Genomic DNA, 10,187 nt, shown 5'->3' with positions numbered 1-10,187 from the left:
ATATTATATATTTTTTTCCCTACCGTCCAGTTCGGTATATAGATCCAATTGAGAAGAACTGGCAAGAAACTCAATTGTATTACTTTTTTTTCATCTGGATAGCTTACACTAAGCCATGTTTTGGTTGCAGGATGAGATATGGCAGTATACAAACTCGATATAAACTACTCATAATACGAGTACAACCGTTACACTCATTTGAAAAGAATAAGATCTAAGTGTCCGTCAGACCGTGTACCGTCAGATCCTTGATTCGTAAGAACTCTTCTTAGCTCAAAAGCACTAGGATCTGATGGTAGATTTGACATATCATACGGGTTTGTATAGACCTGAATAAAGATATATTGTTTTTTAGTATAATTACAGAGTACGCATGCTCGATATTCGAATCTTCCACATTGATAACGTATAGCTATATCACGGGCATTTCATGATCACGGCGCTGTGTGAATTGTCTTGAGATATTATTATATTTATTACATACAATTTATTTCAATTATTCTTTTGTTTCTGTTTGATTTTTTTTTTAATTTTAATATTGTTGAAAAGCACTAAATAAATATGTTTTCTTTCTTCTTTATATTGTTACTTATAGTGTATACTATACATATCTAGGCTGTAGATCTATCTTAATATTACCAGCGTTATCTGTTATTCTATAAAAGTACAAAACATCACTCCCAACACAACCCCCTCCGATCGATCCCCCGTCCAATTCAATCGGGGATCGATATTACGACGGCCTGAGCCGAGGTTCGAACCCCTAGCGGTGCCCTCAGACTAAAGTCGTATCCGTCAGGCGGGAGTTGGCCTTCAGCCGCTCCATAAGTCCTTCCGCGGGTTTGGAGTGCCATCTGCACTCGCCCCCTAACGTCCGGTGAAGCTGTAAAGGCCAGCTGCGGCCAATAGCATTAGAGTAGTCCGAAAAAAAAAAATACCAACACAAAACTATTATCCATAGCAAAACCATGTTGAAAGAACAATAATAAATCCTCTCACAAATGAACCCATGATTTCAAATGCCCCTTGTCCGATGTCTGATCTATTTTAAACTCTATAGGGTTATATTTAAGACTGTATTTTGAAATGTATAACCATAGAGTACTTGAATATAACAATTGCAACAGGTACTCGAATATACTAAAACAATGCACGCTTAAACTACACTATGTTTGCAGTTTTACATTTCAATGTTAAATTTCAATTATAACTTGTTTAAATATTATTTAAATAATTAATGTTGTTTTAGTAATTTAATTAAATACACTATCACATTTAATCGAACGAGTGCCGCTAGTAGGGACTGGTCTGCTCTTATCACTACGACTGATTTAATCTTATTGTGTATATTTAACCCTTATAAATTAGTGGTGATTGGTAGTTTGTATTCACACGTTTTGAATTGTATAATGTGAACTTACGAGGATTGCTTAAAAGAGTAACACACAAGTTAAAATTTGCTTGAATACTTTTTGTGTTAAATGATAGTATTTATATTGGGTAAAAATAATTATTAACCTATTTGGATGATGTATTTAAAATGTATTGTAATTTAATTCTATATATACCTATAGCCCAGTTGCAATATATGTATCTTTACCTATGTAATGATTAAATAGCAAATTAAATTATAAAACAACAAATACAATACAATTGATTATCAATCGACTCTATGAAACTTATAGATATCGCTGTCTTCTCCAAAAGTTAACCACTTTCGATGATTCTTTTTGAAATCAATAGTATTTTTTCTTCCTTTTTTAATGACCATGTATATAATTTTAGGAGGAGAAATTTCTTAATTGATACATGTAATTTGACAATTTGTCAAAATTTATTTTGTACATTCTCAATACAAGAAATTTTGATTCTAGCTTACATTAGATATGGATCAACATCGCTCCCCGACTATTTGCTTAGATCTTTTAAACTACAGAACGGATTTTAATGCAGTTTTTGAGCAATAGATAGAGTGATTGAAGGAGAAGATTTGTATGTATAATACATTTATTTACTATGATGGCCTCGGTATTCTAGCGGTTAAGCTCACCGCTTTACTTCCGATCGTCGCAGGTTCAATTCTCGCACGGTGCAACATTTGTATTCATGACTATGATTGCTTTTATCAATCTGGGTGTTTTCTATCCACATTATATATTTAGAAAAAAAATCTAAGTATTTACATCAGTTGTCTAGTACTTATAACACAAGCTCGGGACCGTTGGACTAGAAATCGCTGTGTTAATTGTCCTGGATTAAAAAAAAATATACCCGTGCGAAGCCGCGGCGGGTAGTTAGTAATATTCAGAATAGTCAAAAGCTTTTCAGCGAACCACGTTGCCAAGTTCAATAGCAAGTAGGAACGGTGCGCCCGCACACGCCAGTCCACCGTCCACGCGCCGCCCGCCAACACGTCCCAGCAACGATAAATCGTTGTTTACGTCGAATCGAAAATCGTTACGTGCGATTTTTGTAATCGGATTCAGTGCTGTGAAATCGATCATTGTGCTTTTATGTATTGTGCAGTGCTGTGAGAATACATAAAATGTTGTGTGTACTGTCAAAACTTGTGCAATTATTTTGACAGGTAAGTTTGCATTGTAAATGTATATATAGAATTGTTTTATTCGGAATTGTTATTCATTTTTGTGGTATTTATGATAGTTTTTATTGAAAGCAATGACATTTAATTAGAAGGTAAAATAAAAAAAATCTTAATATCTATAATAACTTTTAAATTATTTTCCTTAATATGACAATATGTAATATTCTTTTATATATTTTTGGATTAGGATTCTTTTATATATTTTTTTAAAGGTTTATTTTCTTTTCATGCCTAAGAAATGACGATAAATGTTGTTAAAAAATTAGAAAATATAAAAAACTGGAAAAAGTGCTAATGATTGCAAAAAGGATTATCAAAATCGGAAAGCAGATTTAACTCTGTTATCACTTAAAATAACACGTACCTACTCGTATAATGGAATTGATAAATTTACTTTTTTTTAATAAATTAGTTATTATTTTATAGTTTAGTGTCTACTATGTTTTTGATTGAATAACTTAAAACATTAGTTTTTATGTAGCCAAAATTAATTTAATGTCAGAGACTTATATCTTTATGGCGACATTACATTATCAATTATTGCAATATGACTGCATTTTGACAGCATAATTTGATTTAGAATACATTAGATTATATTACATTATTATCTTATTATATACAAGTTACTACAAAGTATATTAATGATACCAAAAATACTTCAAAAGCTTATTTAATGGAGCTTTAGTTTAATATATTTGTTAATGTAATACCAGTAGGAACACATCTCTTCCTTAATGCGTTTCTGAACTAAGCAATGAGAGATATAATTGGGTAGTTAACTACATTAAGTGTGAACTTGAGTAATTGTCGTAAAGCATTTGTTTATCCGTACAATAACCACTTAAACACAAATATCCGAGCAGATGACTTCAAGAGCATAATGCGTATAAATCAAGTGACGGTGCGCGCGCGCAGCCGCCCTATGCTGAAATGTTGATGACTTCGAACCGGGGCGATTTGGAGTTTGGAGTGTGGTATAAGTAATAAGCGTTAAGCGTTGGTTCCGACGGAAGACCCGCTTGCCTCACCTGGAGCGGGCGGAGCTCCAGGATAGATTTTGTACAAGTAAAAAAAAGAAGTCAGCCAGCCAGCCGCTTTATAAGTTCTTCCGCGGGTTTGGAGTGCCATCTACACTCGCTTATTTTCGGTCGACGAAGCTGTAAAGGCCAACTGCAACCAATACCATTACAATAGTCCGAAAAGAAGCGTTCGCATAGCAGCATTGATATAGACTAATATTACAGAGGTTGCAAGGGGGTAATCGCTAAATTTACTGAATTGATTTAGAAAATTTGATTACCAATCGAAAGCCACGTAGGCTATATGTGGTAAGTTCCACAGGAGTGGAGCTGGAATGAAAAATGTTGCAAGAACTGGGAAAATATGACGCAGACGAAATTGCGCGGAGCAACTAGTCTAGAATAAATAATACTTAAAACATCTTTTAGAAATAATATACAATTGCATTCAAATAGTCTTGAAATAGGAAGAACATATAGGAGATTCGACACGTGATCAAATCACGTTTGTTAAGATTCCTAAATTATATTAAACGTGATTTGATCTCGAGTGAAGTTGAAATTGTCAATGTGGGTGGTGGCTCAAATATTCATTGGTTTCGCTGTTTTGTGGTCATCACGGGGTGTGAATAAGTACACTTCTAATTATTTCTTAATCTAATAGCCAGTATAATTATATAAATATCTGTTAGAAATTAAGTCCATAACTAGGTTATCTGTAGAACATTGCTTATAGTGATAAAACATATTGTTATATTATATCTTTTCCACGATACTATTTTTATTTTATTTATATTTGGTAATCAACAGCTTATACAATTTATAGACAATATATAGTATTACATAGTTAGTAAAGCCAATAACAGATACGTCATAAATTTATCTTCAAGTTATATTTAAATTGGTTATTTAAAAACAATACAGTTAAACATTTAAACAGGTCAGAGCCAAAGATAAAGATAATTTATTTATATAGAAAAAAAAAGTACTTTAGACAATTTTACCAATACGTTATTTTTATGCATATTTGCGATGCACACAACATATGATAAACAACGCATGAGTAACTTAGTGTTACCTTACTCATATGATATTTGTACTAATATTGTATATTGTTAACTGACTAATGTAAATGTGTATATATTTTGCATCTTTTTCTTTATATTGATATTTACCATTAGGTAAGTTTCTTATTTGACAGTTTGACCTCTTCATTCTTACAACTTAGACCAAACAACAAAAAGATGTTTGTAGACAACTAGCGACAAAATTATGTGTCTTTTGACGAAGTGAGCGCACTTATTGAGCCCTCAAGAGACTAACAGTTCTGGAACGGTATGTGAACAGTGAACAGTGGCGATGTCACGTCACACTCCATAACGAGTCCAGTTAATTGGAAATTCCCGGCTCAGTTCCAAATCAGAGCTATTCTGTAAGCATCACTTACGAATTCGAAAGCGGAATCCGGTATGAGGTACATTGGTTCTCTGTAAAACTTGATAGCGACTGCAGCGCCACACGCTCGAGACCGAAATTGAGCTAAAAGAGGTGCTAGTGAAGAGTTTTTCAAATTATAGGCAAACTCGATAACTCTACTGACAGGCGCTAGTGATTTTTTTTAGATATATAAACAAACTTTATAGCTCTGAGGGAACTTTATATTTGACAAGTGATAGTGAGTACCAAGTAGCATGAGTGGAGCGATGTGTGAAATGACAGACTCGGTGGTCTAGTGGTTTAGCACACCGCTTTACTATCCGATGGTCGTGGGTTCGATTCCTCGCACGGTACAAACATTTGTATTCTTATGATTGTTTGTATCGGTCTGGGTGTTTTCTATGTATAATATGTAGTTATTTACAAAAAAAATGTATCCATGTATTTATATCAGTTGTCTAGTACCCATAACACAAGCTCTGCTTAGCTTGGGACATCTAGTCGGCGCTGTGGCAATTGTCCTGAGACATTATTATTACTATTATTAAATGAGTTAACAAAATACTTACAGAATACTAATACATCGTATATGAGTCAATGGAGACGTGGTTACTATATAGTTCATTTGCTCTTCTCTATTTTAAGGAAACGTAATGACACGTTTATTTAAAAATTGTATATCAATAAATCGTCTTCTGTCTGCATACCTTGTAATAAATCTGGATAGAGAAAGTACGAGAACAAATTAAATGATAATAATAATGGTATTAGACAATTTACACAGCGCCATCTAGTTCCAAACTAAGTAGAGACTGTATTGTGGGTACTGATACAAATCTATACATATAAATAAAATTGGAGCGTCTGTTTATAATATTGAAATAACCGTTTTTTACTACATGCATATGACAAATACGGTACGTACACCAAAATATTATTTCTACAATTTTTGTCTGTCTGTCTGTCTGACTATTTGTTCCAGCTAATCTCTGAAATGGCTAGACCGATTTTGACGTGACTTTTTGGCAGGTAGCTGATGTAATAAAGAGTAACTTAAGATACTTATGTTTTAGAAAAATAAAGTTAAATTCCACGCGGACGAAGTCGCGAGTACAGTTAGTATTTAAATACATTTTTTTTTTGTCAAAATATTCACATATATGCATTTTGTAAGATTATAATGTCTATACATCATTTTGCGCGAGAATGAAAATCCCGTTGGTACCATATTATAAAAAAAAACTAAGTATTTTTTACGCTTTAAATCCACGTTGATATAGAGTAATGAACAAAAATACTGTTAATATTTCAGATCAATGTGAAATTACTATTTAAAAAAAATATAATATGATGACTAAAATATATTATTAAAAGGGGTCCCTGTTTAAGATAGTTCCAAATGTGTAATATTAGTTCACTCCGTGCCAACTAGATGGCACCACAGGTAAATGTAGATGGCGCTCTTAAGATTTGTTTTGTTTTAATGACCGATATTCCTATCATCCCTATTGAATGGTAATTTCAATTGGAACCCTCAATGGCAGCTTTTGACCTCACGGTACCTATTTGTTCAGTCCCTTTAGGCAACGTTCCGAAGATACTGGCAGCGTTCCCTCTTTGAATAGCTATTATATTACTATTTATGTATTGATGTGCTAACTGACCTGACCTCATACTCAACTTATCATCCTCCACTGGTGCCTCGCCAGCGTAAACTGTTAACGCAGGCGGGTGCACCAACCCTTATTCATACAAAACCGAACTGCATGTTTAAGTAACTCCTTCAAAGCACAACTTCAATTCGGACTTGACCGATTTTTATAATGATAACTCGCTACTCGCCCCGGCTTCGCACGGGTGTACATGTATTATAGAAATAAACTTTCCTCTTGAATCACTCTATCTATAAAAAAACCGCTTCAAAATCCATTGCGTAGTTTTAAAGATTTAAGCATACATAGGGACGGACAGACAGCGACAGCGACTTTGTTTTATACTATGTAACTAGCTACTCGCCCCGGCTTCGCCAGGGTGTAAATGTATTATACATATAAACCTTTCTATTGAATCACTCTGTCTGTTAAATAAAACCACTTCAAAATCCGTTGCGTAGTTTTAAAGATTTAAGCATACATAGGGACGGACAGACAGCGACAGCGACTTTGTTTTATACTATGTAATGATGATGCGTGTTGAAATTTGTGCAATAAATTACAGTCTCCCTTTAATATAAATTCAGTTATTTATATTACAAGGAGACTTGTTTGTACATGTCATGTTTATTCTCACTTATTTTTTCACTCCCTTTTGCTTGCAGCCCTTTCTTGAAAGCGTTGAAATGTAATTACTCAGTCGTTATACGCATATACTGTAATGCTATTGAAAGCTTAGGCCGAGAATTGATGGTGCTGCGCGGTGAGAATTATTTCAAAATTTACAGACTATAGAATAGAATAGAATAGAATAGAAAATCATTTATTCAAATAAACTTACATTGAAGCACTTTTGAATAGTCATTACATTTTTTTTAATCTACCGCTCGTTCGGAAAGCTGTCTCATCACAAGAAGAACGAGCAAGAAACTTGCGTGTTGCTCTTTTAAATAATTTTATTATTACTTTACATTTTTAAGTTTAAGTGTGTGAATACAAACCACCAATTAGCACTAATTCAATTAAATACTCAAAAAATTTATGAATACATAACCAACTGGTTAAACATTTAATAAGAGGAAATCAGTCATAGTGATTAGAGCAGACCAGTCCCTACAAGCAGCACCCGTTCACGAGTATGACGGATGAGCCAGCCATCACTGCGCTCGACCATATTATAATTATGGCCCACCACGCCGCCACAAGTCTGGACATTTTAGTGAGCATGACTACTCAAAACACTAATAAAGCTACTCACAATTGCTCACAAAAGCTACTCACTATCTTAGGGTTCCCACAAACATGGCTGATAAAATTTCAAACGGCAGGACGAGGTGGGTTAATTATTAGCATTTATAAGTACGCTCTTTCACGTGCGAATAGATTTTCACGCAAGAAAGAATGTAACGTGTAAATGTAGATAAAGAGAACGAGAAAGAAACGAGAAAGAAACGAGAAAGAAACGAGAAGGAAACGAGAAAGAAACGAGAAAGAAACGAGAAAGAAACGAGAAAGAAACGAAAAAGAAACGAAGAATTGCGCGCACGTTCTTTCTCGTTCTGATATCCCGCGTTCTTCAATCGTGCGTGTTTTTGTAATAATTCGTTATCGTCGCGGCGGAATAGCGGACATCTGACTATGGAGTAAAGATATAATTATAGAGATTTTGTTAATTTTTAAATAATAAACCTGCTTTTGGAACAACAAAATTAAATTTAAAAAAATTATATGATATATATGCTCTATCAAGCACGAAAGAATGAAAATAAAAAATATTAAAATGCGATAAATAAGATCGTGCGCGCTTGCTTTCCTGCGCTAAATCGCGCTTCTGATTGCGCGTGAAAAACGTGTCGTGTAAAGACCTATTCGAAATGGCAATGGATAGTCACTACTCTCCACTTATCACATGGCCTGACTAACGTGATATCAGGCTCTCATCATATCATCCTATACCGATGCTCCGCCTGCATACCGTCAGTGTTGGCGGATGCCCCATTCCATTGTCATCCATATTAAAAAAAGAAACTTGTGAAATAACTATCTACTACCCTGACATCATTAGCCCATGACAGGTTTTACGCAGGCAGATACACAATTTCTTTATCATCCATCAAAAAGAATATGCCACAACCGCATTGGAGGTTGGAGAGATTGGGATTGTCAGTAATGTGAATAAATGAATCCATTACTAACAACGTACCATGCCTGGTTGACCACAACGTGGTTACCCCTGGAAACCATTGTGATAAATTCCTGGTGAATATATCACGTTGGGCTAACTGACCTGACCACAATCTTATCGTCTTCCACTGATGCCCCGCCAGCGTAAACCGTTAGCGCAGGCGGGTGCACCATTCCATTATCATCCATAAAAAATAGTTGGAGACGGGTAAAAATCGTACCGTGTATTGCTTGCCTTATTTGCGTAGTGCTTGGTCTCATTGCTATTAGTGTATGGCGCTAACGGTTTTGGAATGGAATTCCATATGAATGCCAACATTTGTTGGTATTTGCAGACTTCATTACATAGCATTTCAAAACCTTACGAAAGGGACAAAATATATACAATAACAGTCGAGTGTATATATTCTGTCTCTCTCCTGAAGGATTAGAAAGAAAAAATTCGAGCAGTGAGTATTGTAACTTAGTGATTTACTACACTCACAAAAGACCAAAAAGATCAGTAGTAGGAGTCTAGTTTATAAATATTATAGCACGAATTCGTTAGAGTCTGTGAACCAGATAAACCCGCAAGTCTGTGATGTAATATGGGCTTTTTTATTATAAATGGGTTGCCATCTTAATAGATCAAGTATCTTACCTCATCTGATGATAAATAATGGCAATTGGTATAGGCCATCAATATGACAAGTAACATGTAAAATTACACCGTTAATCTTTCTAAAATAAATAAATAAGACCTAGGATGTAGCGCGTTTACCCGGAAAAAATCTATTCATCATAGACTTGAAGAATCCGGGGTTATATATCTCCGGGAACACGAAAGCTGGATATATGTTCGATTCTTTAGCAGTGCGTATTAGAAAAGACGACGCGAACCATTCAGTGTGAATATGTAGAATAGAATAGAATAGAAAATTTATTCAAATAAATTTACATTGAAGCACTTTTGAATAGTCATCACATTTTTTAATCTACCGCTATTCGGAAAGCTGTCTCCACACAAGAAGAACGAGCAAGAAACTTGCGTGTTGCTCTTTTAAATAATTTTATTGTTACTTTATATTTTTAAGTTTAAGTGTGTGAATACTAAGTAACAATTAGCACTAATTCAATTAAATACTCAAATAGAGAAAATTTTAAACAATTAACTGAGCAATTAAATAAGAGTAAATCAGTTGTAGTGATTAGAGCAGACCAGTCCCTGCAAGCAGCACTCGTTCACGAGTATGACGTATGAGCCAGCCACTGCGCTCGACCATCTGGTCTTTATTGAGCATGACTACAAAT

The 10,187-nt window shown here is 34.5% G+C and overlaps 1 protein-coding gene across 1 annotated transcript in view; it reads left to right on the top strand.

Annotated features, from left to right (window-relative positions):
* The first annotated feature begins 2,398 nt into the window (after positions 1 to 2,398).
* The window catches only part of LOC131843379 (uncharacterized), a 138,956-nt gene continuing 131,167 nt past the window's right edge, over positions 2,399 to 10,187 (top strand). Inside the window, exon 1 of the mRNA XM_059192008.1 lies at positions 2,399 to 2,587. The gene's annotated coding sequence lies outside the window, so the exon portion shown is untranslated. The remainder of the gene's footprint in view (positions 2,588 to 10,187) is intronic.

Source organism: Achroia grisella, unplaced genomic scaffold, assembly GCF_030625045.1.
Source record: "Achroia grisella isolate CSIRO2021 unplaced genomic scaffold, CSIRO_AGI_Agris_v1 utg3071, whole genome shotgun sequence".
Lineage (NCBI taxonomy): Eukaryota > Metazoa > Arthropoda > Insecta > Lepidoptera > Pyralidae > Achroia > Achroia grisella.
Note: the sequence above shows the minus strand (reverse complement) of the source record. Positions and strands in the feature narration are given on the sequence as shown.